Raw genomic sequence first — 14,506 nt, 5'->3', positions numbered from 1 at the left:
GAAGTCTCTTTTTTTAGGTATCCCTACTTCCTCAATGCAGATTTGCTGCTGGTCTTCACAGAGGTAGAAGGAATACTTGAGAAATGGAACATCACAGAGACACAGTAAAAGTGCAAAGTTAATAATGCCCCAGAAGAGATTTTACAAATACATTTTATAAAAAAAAAAAAAAAAAAAAAAAAAAAAAAAAAAAAACACGTGAGGTAAAAGATGACTAGCATCTATTAGATTAGGGTAGCATAGTGTAGTGTAGGACCTGCCCCAGAGGAGTCTACCTTGGCGTTGGTGGGCAGGCTTAATATCTTTTGGCCAATGATCTTTGTTATTCTTTGATCGAATTTGCTGGGTAAAACCAACACATGTATGGGCAACTTAAATGCTACAGGCATGCTACAGGCATTTAAGGTGCCCATACATGTGTTGATTTTACTCGGCAGAGTCAATCAAAAAATGATGCTGTGTAAAGAGAGGTGGTCCTGATATTCCTCTTGTGGTGTCATCTCTTTATTTACAACACAAGAACAATAACAGGGCCACCTCTCTTAACACAGCATCATTTTGTGGCCAATTGATTAACTAAAGGACTCCTGTGTGAGTAAACATTTAGGCCCCATTCACACCTAAAAGCGCAAAACTTTGCAGGAGTGATTTTTCCACGACTAACGCAGAAAAATCACGGGACACTGCAGCCCTTTTTGTGCGATTGCGATTAGCGCTGCTATAGCACTAAACACGATAGTCGGGAAATCGCCTGAAAATGGTGCAGGCTACACATTTGTGTTTGGCGATTTGCGTTAATCGCCGGCGAGTGAGAACGGGCCCATAGGGTATTATTGCACTAGTGCTTTAGAAAGCGCTAGCGCTTGAGCGTTTTGCCAAAATTGCCGGCAATACGCTCTAGTGTGAATGGGCCCTTAGGGTTTGGTTCATTAAGCTGTGCTGCCACAGCAGCGCAAGGTAATCTCCACTGCACGCTATGCTGCCATAGCGTGCGCTGCTAAATTACACTGTACACCAATAGCTTAACGAGCGCTCCACTGAACCCGTCCTGAGCCCCGGCAGGTCCGGTGACTTCAAAGGACGAGATTCCTGCACTTTGATTGACCCTATAAGCTCACTGTCGAGTGACGGGCAGCCTACTAGGCCAATCAAAATGCAGGAATCTCGCCCTTTAAAAAGTCACTGGACTCGCGGGGACTCAGGGCGGGTTCAGTGGAGCGCTTGTTAACTTTAATGAAGCGCTCAACTATTAGCGTATAGCGTAAATTAGCAGCGCACACTATGGCAGCATAGTGTGCGCTGGAGATTATTACCTTGCGCTGCTAGCCTAATGAATCAACCCCTTAAAGTGATAATGGGGTTTATGCACTAAATTGCAGTTTTATTGCTGTGTGCAGACAGCGCACAACAATATGACCATTACTACCGGCAGCAGTGTACTCCGATTTATTAGCGCGACCCGCAGTACTCGAGTAACACGACCTGCGGTGCTTGAGGATCAAGACCATTGCTAAGACGACGTGCATTATTAATGGTAATGCTCATTGGTAATGCGTGTTGCCATAGCGACACTCGTGCTACTTGAGTACCACAGGTTGCGCTAATAGCATAACTCGCTGTATACTGCTGGCAGTAGTAATGGTAATATTGCCCTGCGCTGTCTGCACACAGCAATAGTAACATAGTTTAATGCATCAACCCCTCTGTGTCATTTGGTACAATATAAAATGATAGAACTTACTCAGTGTTCTCCCCAGGCTCTTTTAGCCTGGTGCTCCACTCGGCTAGTTTTGGTGAGCACCCGGCTGTAATCGGCTCACCTCCTACTATGCTATAAGCATAGATGCTCACAGAAGCACCGGCCCTGCATTCTCTCATCTCGCCCCACCCGGCTACTTTTTCATGCCACCCGGCATTTTGGGTACCTGGAGTCACAGCCTTTGTAAAAATCAGACTAAAGGTGCATATATATATATATATATATATATATATATATATATATATATATATATATATATATATATATATATATATATATATATATATATATATATATATATATATATATATATATATATACATATACATATACATACATATATATATATATATATATATATATATATATATATATACATACATATATATATATATATATATATATATATATATACATACATATATATATATATATATATATATATATATATATACATACATATATATATATATATATACATATATACATATATATATATATATATACATATATACATATATATATATATATATATATATACATATATATATATATATATACATATATATATATATATATATATATATATACATATACATATATATATATATATATACATACACACACACACATATATTTCCAACATGTCCGGTTGGATTTCTATCGAAAAAGCGGGATAATCGTTCACTTTTCTTGATCGGAAAAAAAAATAAATATTTTTTTACTTTCATTTGATTCAATTGTTTTGTTCGAATAAACAGAAAAATCAAACGCTTTTATTGTACAGAGTATGGGCACCATTAGGAGTCTGAACAATTTTTTGGTGCCTGGAGTCAGAGTCGGTGGTTCCATAAACTGAGGAGTTGGAGTCAAATGATTTTTGTACCGACTCCACAGCCCTGGTATGCAGGAACTACAGAATGTTTTGGTGAATATAATATATATATTTGCGGGTGCGTTTATGCACCACTTCGAGAGCACACACGTATACGTCAATGAGGCGTTCTCCAGACACTGTGGTGTCTGGTGGCGCTTCATTGACGACGTGTTCGCCATCTGGCGGGGCGACATTGGATCCCTCATGACATTTCACGATGAACTGAATCGGTTCCATCCAAATATTAAATTTGAGATTACCCATAGTCGTGAGGAGATTAATTTCTTGGATACCACTGTCAGAAAGCAAGCGGGCTCCCTCACATCAGACTTTTACAAGAAACCAACTGATCGCAACCAACTTCTACGTTTCGAGAGCTTCCACCCACCTGCTGTCTTCCGATCCATAGCGAGGAGTCAGTTACTCCGGGTAGAGAGAATTGTTTCAGATCCTGACCGGATCGACATAAGAAGACAGCAGATGGTTGCTAAGCTCTCGGAACGTGGATACCCAGATACCTTATTACAGGAAGAGGTAGCTACAATATTGTCTGGAGAACAGGGAGGGAGGAAGAAAAGTGAATTTGAGGGTCCTCGCCTTCCCTTTGTGTGCCAATTTCATGGACTCTCACAGAGAGTGATGTCCTGTATCAGGCGACATTGGCACATTTTGGGTAGTGCTTACCCTGGAATTCCGGAATTCCGTACACCACCAATTCCTGCCTATAGAAAGAACGAAACTTTAGGTAGTAGATTGGTGAGGGCTGATACCCCACCGATACAAAAACAGACTGAGACTTTTCTGGGTTCAAAAAGGTTGGGGTCATATCCATGCCTCACATGCAGTGAATGTTCATATGTGATTAAGGGATCCACGTTCGGTGATGGTTACAAGGTTAAATACTTCCTTACCTGTCAGAGCTCCTATGTGGTTTACTTGTTGATTTGCCCTTGCGGGCTGCTTTATGTGGGTGAAACCACACAAAAGGTACGGGATCGTATCTCACAACATAGGAGCTCTGTCAGGTCAGTGAGCTCTGACCTTCCGGTTGCCAAACATTGGAGGGAGGCTGGACATAGAGACGTGGACCTGAGATATATGGTTATAGACCACATTCCAAAACCTAGACGTGGGGGTGACAGGATCTTGATGTTAAAACGCCGGGAAGTTATGTGGATTCACAAATTAGGCAGCTTAAGCCCAGGTGGTCTAAATAAAGATTTTGACTTACATCTGTTTTTATAATCTCTCCTCTCTTAGGGTTATATAAAGAAACTGACTGTTACACTGGTAGAGAGAATATTACTACGTGATTTGGATCATGGACTGATTTATGATAAATGAGATAAGTGTATATGATTGACACTATTTATATTATGTGTTTACCACCACTTGGTGATGTAACTAAGGGGTGGACCCCAGTTTGTCATGATGTCATATCCTGTGGGGCGGGTATATATATGACCATGCATTCATTTGTTGTTTGGCATTGACAAAGGTCGGGGACGACCGAAACTGTTTGCTGATTGAAATTTTGTTTGCTCTAAATAAAGAGCTGTGTGCTGCAACTCCTTGTGCTTTTTTTGTATACTTCAAGGGGGCCTGGGCATCCCCAGTTGCGAGCACCCTCAACCTCCAGCCTGTGACAGCTGCTGACCCCCCCTGGACTCTATATATATATATATATATATATATATATATATATATATATATATATATATATATATATATCCCAATAATTAACACTATTTATATTCTATTCTTTGTCTTCTGTCATTTCATACGTAGAGTGGAAATGGGAGAAAAAACCAAAACACTGCTCTTAAAGTAAAGCTATGCTTGTATTCAGGAGCGAAGCTATAAGGGGAGGGGGTTTATAACCTTTGAAAACTGAAAAGAGCAAAAAACCATTATTAACCATGGCTGGGATACTAGAGTTTATGGATTAAAAATGTATAGGGAAATTCTGCCTTGCAAGTATTGGCCACGTCTCCCTTAAAGGGGAACTGAAGAGAGAGGTATATGGAGGCTGTCATGTTTATTTCCTTTTAAGCAATGCCAGTTGCCTGGCAGCCCTGGTGATCCTCTGCCTCTAATATTATTAGCCATAGCCCCTGAACAAGCATTCAGCAGATCAGGTGTTTCAGTGGTTCAGACTTTAAAGTCAGATCTGACAAGACTAGCTGCATGCTTGTTTCTGGTTTTATTCAGATACTACTGCAGAGAAATAGACCAGCAGGGCTGCCAGGCAACTGGTATTGATTAAAAGGAAACAAACATGACAGCCTCCATATAGCTCTCTCTTCAGTTCCCCTTTAAGGTGAACTCGAGATGAGTGATATTGAGACTGCTATATTTATTTCCCTCGAAAGGGACTCTGAGCAGTGGGTTAAATTTAAAATTGGAACTTATCTGGGGCATCCTCCAGCCCACTAAAGGCTGCAAGGTCTCCTGGCTCCATTCCTGGTCCTGCTGGCGGCTCTGTTACCGGCGACACTCCGGCTGAGTGTTGTCCCAAGGCTTCCTGGATCCTGACGTTTCGCATCATCATGCCCTCCGCTACACGTCATCGGCCGGCGTGACAGTCCTGCGCATGCGCAGTTCATATTTAGAAAACCGTGCATGCGCTGGACTGTCATGCCGGCGTGATGACACATAGCGGCGGGCGTGATGACGCGGAGCGTCACAGTTCAGGAAGCATTGAGACGACACTCAGCCGGAGTGTCGCCGGTAACGGAGCCGCCAGCAGGAGGAAGGGAGCCAGGAGGATGCCGGGGGACCTTGCAGGTGGGCTGGAGGAAGCCCCAGGTAAGTTCCAATTTTATTTTAACCCACTGCTCAGGGTCCCTTTAAAACAATACCAGTTGCCTGGCAGCCCTGCTGCAGTAGTGTCTAAAGTAAACCAGAAACAAGCATGGAGGAATGAAGCAAGAACAGGTAAATATTAACTGTTTTAAGTTCTAGGACGTAGACTCTATGTCCTAATTAGTCCCCCTGTATGTTCTAGGACATAGAATCTACTTCCTGCATTAAACCGCACTGTCTGCACGTGACCGCGCGTGCATGTGATCGTGCACGCTCGTGCACAGTCACGTGAATGGTCCTGTGAATGATTGTTGCTGTTAGCTAGCAACAATCATTCAAGAAAGTAAGGGGAAAAAAGTTGTAAAAGTTAAAAATTTAAAGTGACATGGGCCCAATAAAAGTATTTTTTTTTTATTCCCCATTAATTTTTCACCCAAACTTAGCCTATTAACTCATTATTAACCTCTGCAATACCTATGCCTGTTTATAAACGTTTAATGACTGCCACCAGTAGAGATCGGATGCAATCACTAGGGTGAAAGTTTTAGGCCCCAATGCTCTACAGATGTAACGCTCTGCCATTGCCTAGTGATGCATCTGTACAGCTCTATGCCCCCTGAACTGTCGCCCTAGCGAACGCATTCGATCGCCACAGACGCGCAGACTGGAGATAATGGTCCGCGACATGCTCAGCTAGAAGTAAAATGTGGCATGTAGGGTATCATTTTAATCGGGAAGGGCCAAATAATCTATTTGTAAATATTTTATAACTGTGGGACGTGTGGTGTGAAAATTAGGAAGGGTGAAAAATGAAAAAAAATATTTGTTTTCTGCAGTTACGCCTAATGCTACGTACACACATGAGATCGTTGAGAACGACGAACGAACTTTTAATTGATGAAAGAACGACCTAAGTAAAGATAGTTTTAAAAGGTGTGTAACGATCTGATCGTTAGAACGAATGTTACATCACGTAAAGCAACTATTGCGCCTGCGCATAAAAATGAGAAGTTTCACAGAGAAATAGTGAAATGCGCATGTCAAGCCTAGTATGAACGACCGTTTCCAACGATGTACTACTTTTGCAAACGATCGTCGTTGGTTAAAATCCGCCGAGACAGAACTTTCTTTTGTAGCGATTTGGCTCGTTCGTCGTTAGACTTAATAGTCGGTGGTTCGTTTTTTGTAACGATCGTCGTTGGTAAAGATCGGGGAACGATCGTTACAAACTACTATAGTCGCATGTGTGTACGCATCTTTATTCTTCCCCATAAATGGACTATAAAACAAAATAAATTGGGAAGAAAATTATTACCCAAACAAAGCCTAGATTGTACTGAAAAAAACAAGACATGTATCACTAAGATGGCATAGATAATTAAAAAGTTACTGCTGTATCAAAACGACACAGCTAAAGTGTCAAAAACGCCAGGAACTTTAAGGTGTAAAAACTGTGGAACGCGAAAGGGTTAAACTCTAAAGGTGGCCACACACAATACAATAAAATGATCCAATTTTACGGCAATTCGATAAATATGTTCGGATCTCCCTATAAAAAAAAAAAATGAGAAAAAAAAAATCCAATCGTATTTCACACTTTTTTGATTTTTATCGATCCGGAATGTTGGAAATTTTTCTTCAATTTTTCTAAAGATTGTATGGTGTGTGTTAGATTGTCAGTTTATTAATATACACACCCTAGCAATTTTCACAGAGTTTCCAATCATCTTTCTCATAATTGGGGAGAAATTGAAAAAACATTCGTGTGTGGTACATTGGTCATATTTTTGAAATGTTACAGTCAGAAAAATTGATTGCAATTCTTGAATTGAACAGATATTTCAAAAATTGTATGGTATGTGGCCACCTAAAGACCCTCCGATCCTCCATCATTAAGACAGAGCGGGGATCAGCAGTAAGGGCCCTTTTCCACTAGCAATCGCAATCACAAACGCCAGCGATTGCGATTTTCATGAATTCTGTTATGCGATTGCGATTTTTAATTTGCATTGCATCATCACTCTAAAAATCGCTCCAGAAAGCGATTGTTATTTGGGATTTCCAAATGGAATCACTATAGTGGAAAATACTTCTCATGATTTCTATGATAAAGTAACAACCCTAGCAATTTAAAAATCACTAGAGATTTGCGATTTTGTGATTCAGTTGTGTAGAGGAAAAAGGCCCTTACTGTCAGTCAGGAATCTGATGGCTTTGGAATGCATCCATCCTACATCTTAATCACCAGGAGGCTCACCAACTTCCCCACAAACTACTGTACTTGTTGTAACTTTATTCCAAGAAAGCGATTGAGTCAGTAATAAGCCTCTGATTTTATATAAAACTACAGTACTCAGCTATAACAGCTTCCCACAATTGCCTGTACCTCTCTCCCAACTTTGTGGATTGGTTTTCTGGTCTGTGCCTGTGCACCGGTATCTCTTCTTATATATGTACTCCGCTACAGTGTGTAAAAAAAAACACCTTTTCAAAGGCTGGATATCTAGAAGAGTAAGCAAGTACATTTTCACAAGTGGACTGACGAGGCAGGCTGGGACAGGAAGAAATTATAACAGTACAAATCTGAAAGAGGGGTATATTCTGCTGGCTGCTAAAAACTCCTGCAGCAGTTGTATATAGTTGCTGAGATGGCCATAGGTCACACGATCAGTGTTTTGAGGTTTTTTGTCTTTTTTTTGTAAAGGAGAAGAAAAAAAATGTACTTGACAAATATGCAACAATTAACCAGGGTGCTGCTAAGGTTTTGCAGCCCCAAGTGACACAATTTGTGGGACCCACTCCCCAAAGGGAAACAGACAAGGCCATGACATGATGTGGGCAGAGCCATATGCATGATGCTAGAATGTCAGTATGGATAAAAAATCTGAGAAATGCCATCATGAATTAAGGCAGTTCTGATGAAGGACAGTCTGTAAAACAGAGGACAGCCAGTTGAATTACTATGTAATCTGTAAAGTGCTGCAGGAGAATTTAAAGTAGCCATACCTAGAAATCTCTGGCCTTTTCAAAAAGTAAAATGCTACTCATTGCCAGGGGCCCCCCCGTTCATCTGTTTTGGCCCCCTGTAGATATCATCTAAGTGCATCGCACACATCACACACAGTGCCTCAGGAGACCGTTTTCCCCGGGTCACACCACAAGAAGTGGACAGAACACGCATGATGTGCCTTGATGAAACCAGACCCCGCCACACAACAGATGGAACAAAGGGAGCCCCAGCCAGAGCTGGGACAAGGTCCTTCAGCACCCAAGGCTGAGACACCAAAGTGTGCCCCCCCATCCCCCCCACGCCAGCCGTCACACACTGATTGCTATTGGATTAAGAGGTGCCCAAGGGGCCCCAAACACCTTAATCTCTAGCTATCTGGCTTGCAGTCACTGCCATGTATTCCCTTTTCTTATCTCTCTCTTCTTAAAACACAATAGCGGAATGATAGCTGAGTGAGTTGTGCACCCCCTCCTGCACTGCGCCCTGAGGCTGGAGCCTCTCTCGCCTCTGCCCCCGGCCCTGGCCTCAGCAAAGCAAGAAGAGGAGCCATTTACCTTTCAACATTTTAGTTATTGCATTGAACTTAGTAGCTATACTAAGAGCTATATAATGTGGGCCTCCCCAGTATGGTATAATAAGACAATATGTGGACATGGTAACCAGCACCACTGCTTTTTAAGTCCAAGACACTTTTTTTTATTACACAAATACAGTAATTGACACTGGTAAGGCCCATACACACGTCGGATTTCCGCGGACGGGTCGTTTGAATGTCCCGTCGTTCGCCCGCTAAATCGGGCGTGTGTACAGACTGTCGTTCACTTGATAAGGGTGAGTTTGAGCGATCCGCCGCAAACCCACCCTTATCAAGTGAACGACAGTCTGTACACTTGCCCGATTTAGCGGGCGAACGACGGGACGTTCAAACGACCCGTCGTTCGCGGAAATCCGACGTGTGTATGGGCCTGTAAGCTCCCAGTTTGCGGGAGTCAAATACATAAACATCATTAAAACCATATTCTGTGCAGAACAACAATTAAAACCTGAGGTTACCATCAGCCATGCGATTTTGGCCTCATCTCCCCACAACCCTACAGCTACATTTGTGCTTTGGTAGACTGGGTGCAGGCCAGCTCCCCTACATCCCCTCTGTATAGACCTCTCACACAGCAGCTGCCTCCCCCTAAAGCTAAACACACACCATACAATCTTGGTTGTACAGATTTACCAAATCTATGTAGTATAAGGGCCAACAGATTGAAAATACCTTGAATGATTGATTGGATAAGCTCTTATACTACATGAAAGTGGTAAGATTGAACAAACAAGATTGTATGGTGTTTGTTGAGCCTAATGGGGATTGAATGAGTCTGTGACCTTTGCATGTTGCTGCCGTGAAGCATCACAACTTACTCCTGAAACTGGAGTCTAACAAGTTCAAATATTCACTGCAGCATGTGGATTCAAACAATAAAAGGTACTTGCATTTTTTTTGCAATCGACAGTGGCTGCTGATATTTAATGTCCTCCGTTCAGATTTTATTTTTATATCCTTAGGCCACATACAGACATCAGACCATAGTCTTTGGAAAATGAAAGATCACAGACCAATCTTACCACCCTTCCTGTAGTATAAGAGCCATACTCTACACAGTCTTTTCTATGGAGCTGAACTCCCCATCAGACAGAAATCTTTGCAAGATGCTGCACACACAGATGCTGTACAGACACAAAAGATCAGTATCTGCAAAAGATCTGTTCCTGCCAAAAATCCATTCCTGCAAATTGCAATGATAGTCTATGAGATCTGCACATCATCATACACACATGATTTAACTGACATTCATCTGCAGATCAGATCCACCAGGATGGATTTTCAGATCTGCAGATGAATGTCAGTTAAATCATGTGTGTATGATGATCTGCAGATCTCATAGACTATCATTGCAATTTGCAGGAATGGATTTTTGGCAGGAACAGATCTTTTGCAGATACTGATCTTTTGTGTCTGTACAGCATCTGTGTGTGCAGCATCTTGCAAAGATTTCTGTCTGATGGGGAGTTCAGCTCCATAGAAAAGACTGTGTAGAGTATGGCTCTTATACTACAGGAAGGGTGGTAAGATTGGTCTGTGATCTTTCATTTTCCAAAGACTATGGTCTGATGTCTGTATGTGGCCTTAGTCTTCGGCCCGGTTCACATTAGCGTTTTTTACCGGAACGTATACTGTACAAACGCAACGGATGTGAATTGATCCATTGTTAACCTATGGATCCATTCACATGCGTCCGTTGGTATGGATACGTTCCGGTCCCCGGACCTAAAAATTGCTGCAAGCCCTAATATTCCGGACCATTCTGCTTGGCGGAACGGATCCGGACAAAAATGCAGCAGCATTGGGGGCAATGGAAAACGGAACGTTCCACAGGGGATGGGGGCATGGGCCGACGTGAACCTGAGCGGCGGGAGGGTGAGGGGAGAGTGCAGCAGCCGGGCGAGTGGGCTAGGGAGGGTTTATACATACCTACCGTAATCTTCCGTAGCAGCCAGCAGTAGAGTCTTCTGTCTTCGTCCGCGTCATGTGACTACAAGAGGAAGCTTCTACCGCCAGCTACTACTGAAAATTAGGTATGTATTTGCTGAATGAAAACGGATCTGATCAATCATTGATCAGATCCATTTTCATATGTGAACTGAGCCACGGACTGAGCCATCCAGATCCGGTGAAGCGGAGACCGGATCCGCTCACCGGATCCTTTTGGCTCTTTTTGCAGATGTGAACCGGACCTTCCTTAGTTATATCCTCAGAGGTCTGTTTGGTTATCTGGTTCCAGTCTATATCTATCCATAAACAATTATATTAAACTAATGAGCTGCTTACTTTTTAGAAGCTGCATTGCCAACAGACTGTGCAGTCACTGGTGGTGAGTCAGGTCAGATTGTTATTACCAGTCCCGGGGTAGGTGTGCCTGAAAGTATGTCATGGTTCTCCTGTCATCCTGTCCTGCTCTGAGTGATATTGTGCAGCCACCAGTGAAGACAACCCCCCTCCTTCTGCATCTGTCTCTGTGCTGCTGTTTCTGCTGGGCTGGTCTCATAACAACACACAACTTCCTCCCCAGCTCTGTGCTGCTTGTCCCGCCCCCTCTGCCATCAGGTGCAGTATCTGTATACAGAACACAGTGCCTGCACCTCAGGCCACACGATCTTTCAGCAGAGTCCGAGTATTTCAACCTTCCCTCTTCAACTCAGGCCTCAGCATTATTGGCTAGCAGGCATCAGATGACTGCTGAGGCGACTTGATTGGCTGGAACATGTTGTGCTATGAGAATGATGGGGAGGCGGAGCCACATGGGACTAACACAGATGAAAGGCAGCAAGAGACAGCCAGAAGGTCTCAGAGGACTGTTATTGGCTGGGGCGCTACAAAACTATAAATTACTCAGTTTAACATAAGAAAACAAGAAAATGCAGAAAAAAACCATAGCTTGCTGGACTTTTTAATCGCATGAAAAAAATTGCGTGTAAAATTGCATCAAAATCGGGAATCGGAATCGCATATAGTGTAAAAAGAGCCCTGACATTGGTCAGATATTGAAGAAGGCTAGCATACACACCTATGCGATTTTTTTAAATTCTGAATGGATATTGATGGAAAATTAGCTTAGAAGACATATACACGGAATGAGACACAGTATTTCAATTAGGTTTCATCATGTCTGATCTGCTTCTGATCGAGAAAGAGATCGATTTTGTACTGGGAATCAGTCGCCGGCAGTCAAGAGGCTGTATATTTTTTTTTCCCCAATATGATCATTGCCTCAATCGGCATTGGATCTGAAGTGAAAATTGCATGGTGTGTACCCAGCTTAAAGGTACGTACACACGCACGACGGCAGCCAACGACTGGTCCGTCGGCACCTCCCGCTGGGCGGGTTTTCAGCAGACTACAGATGTTACATCACTGCAGGGAAACAAAAGCAACTAGACAAGGCTTCCTAACCACTCTAGTGTATTTCCTGTCTCAAGCAATAACTAAACACCAGTGCCCAATTTTTAGGTCACTTCATATCTGTGACTAAAGATAAAAACAGGGCTGTGGAGTCGAAGTTGAGGATTCGGAGCAATTTTGGGTACCTGGAGTCTGAGGTTTCATAAACGGAGGAGTTAGATGATTTTTGTACCGACTACACAGCCCTGGATAAAAACATGCTTGAGATATAATTTTTATTGAACATTTGAAGTGAAAAATGGCATGAGGAGATTAAAGGAACCTTGAAAAATAAAACACCAGTAGCCCTGTATAGTGTAGCAAGTCAGAATGTTGTGGGTCAGTATAAATAAGAGAATTCTATACCTACAAACAATGGTTGCTGGGAATGGGCATGCTTGAATGTCTACCCACTGCTCCCTACTTTCAGCCTCTTTCCTATGTAGCAGCCCTTCTCATGTCCAGTCGCCCCCTTGGGTACAGCCGCCCAAGGCCCGGGTCTTTGTAGCCTTTCCAGAAATCCGTCCCTGTTCATAGTAGAGGATTCTGCCTCAAACCTAGTGGATCTACCACATTTAGGCCCCATTCACACCTAAAAATGAAAGCGCTAGCGTTTTGCATTTTTGTGCGCTTTCCCCCCTCCTGGCACTCCACTGCGCTCTGCATTTTTGTAAAAAGCGCTTTTCTAAACGCTTTTTCAGAGCAGTTTTGTAATTCACTCCCTGACGCAAGTCAGGAAGTGAACTCTTTCACCCGCAAAATAATTAATACAATGTATTTATTCTTAAAAACGCGAACGCAATCGATTTTGTGAGCGTTTTGCGTTGATGAACCATAATACACAAAGTGCCAGTGCAAAATAAATAACAATAAATATTCAGTTGATAAGTCCAGGAAAATGGAAAAACCAAAAGTGCAAAGCGTGCTAATGTGCAATTTAAAGCAAAGGTGCAAAAATAAAGTGCATAGAAGAGAAACCGTAAAGTAACGGCAAGCCAAACCAACAATAGTGACACTGTGCAATGAAGGAAGCAACCCAAGGCTGCTGAGTGTGAAATGAACAGACCTCACCGCATGATAAAGGAGGAATCGGAAAACGAACGTTACCCACATCAAAGGAATAAACTGTGTGAGCAAAAGAGCAACCCCAGGCTGCCGTGATTAAAGTGAAGGCTCTTACCGAATGAGGGAAGGGAGGAGAGACCGAGCACCACCCGCACCAGATGATGTTGCAATTTGCAGCAGAAGCGGCTTCTTCCGGGCATCAATCGTGTTGCTGATGCGCAGACATCCTCCACTGCATCCTCCACTGCAGCCTTGCTGTGTATCCGCGCTGCCGATATCCTCCATAGTTACGGCGTCTTCTTCCTGGTTACAGTGCCCCCTACTGTGTGACGAGCGGCGCACATGCACCTGATGTCATGCGGGACACATGTGCCGCTCGTCACACAGTAGGGGGCACTGTAACCAGGTAGAAGACGCCGTAAGTATGGAGGATGTCGGCGGATCGGCAGCGTGAGTACACAGAAAAGCTGCAGTCTGCCTACAGAAACTGCAGCAAAGAGGAGTCGGCGGCTTGGACACTAAACAAGCGTGATCCTGGATGGCGGCTGGGACCTTCGGATTACCGCAGTCAGATGGAGGAGAAGAGGATTGCGGCGGCAGGATCCGGTAAATATATCATGGGGGCCAAAATACAGCACCTTAAGAATATAAGACCCAGTTTTTCCCCCTAGTTTTGGGGAAGAAAAAGTGCATCTTATATTCTGAAAAATACGGTAATCTTTTCTTTGTCAAGCCAGAGAGGAATGCACTGCCTCTGCTGTGATAGGAAGAAGTTATGCACGCACCCTGCAGGCTCTGTGTGTGTGTGTGCTTTGTTTATCCCTCACAGACAGGTCTCTGCTCACAGTTTTCGGAGTTTGTGAGGCTGAAGGGGGGAGGGGGGGGGGCGGAGGAGCAGCTGCCTGTCACATGCTAATCCCAGACTGGAGTGAAGATAATCTACTGTAATAAAAACTTGTAGTATACTGTAACATGATATATATATATATATAATATATA

The 14,506-nt window shown here is 43.1% G+C and overlaps 1 protein-coding gene across 16 annotated transcripts in view; it reads right to left on the bottom strand.

The window, feature by feature from the left end:
- The window catches only part of DOCK7 (dedicator of cytokinesis 7), a 279,505-nt gene that overhangs the window by 195,130 nt on the left and 69,869 nt on the right, over positions 1-14,506 (bottom strand). The window contains exon 1 of one of the 16 annotated variants that reach the window (XM_068239351.1): positions 11,333-11,544. The exons of the other annotated variants lie outside the window; for them this stretch is intronic. The gene's annotated coding sequence lies outside the window, so the exon portion shown is untranslated. Of the gene's footprint in view, positions 1-11,332; positions 11,545-14,506 lie in introns of those variants that run through there. 16 annotated transcript variants of the gene reach the window in all.

Source organism: Hyperolius riggenbachi, chromosome 6 (genome assembly GCF_040937935.1).
Source record: "Hyperolius riggenbachi isolate aHypRig1 chromosome 6, aHypRig1.pri, whole genome shotgun sequence".
Taxonomy (NCBI): domain Eukaryota; kingdom Metazoa; phylum Chordata; class Amphibia; order Anura; family Hyperoliidae; genus Hyperolius; species Hyperolius riggenbachi.
This window is presented reverse-complemented; position numbering and strand designations above follow the sequence as displayed.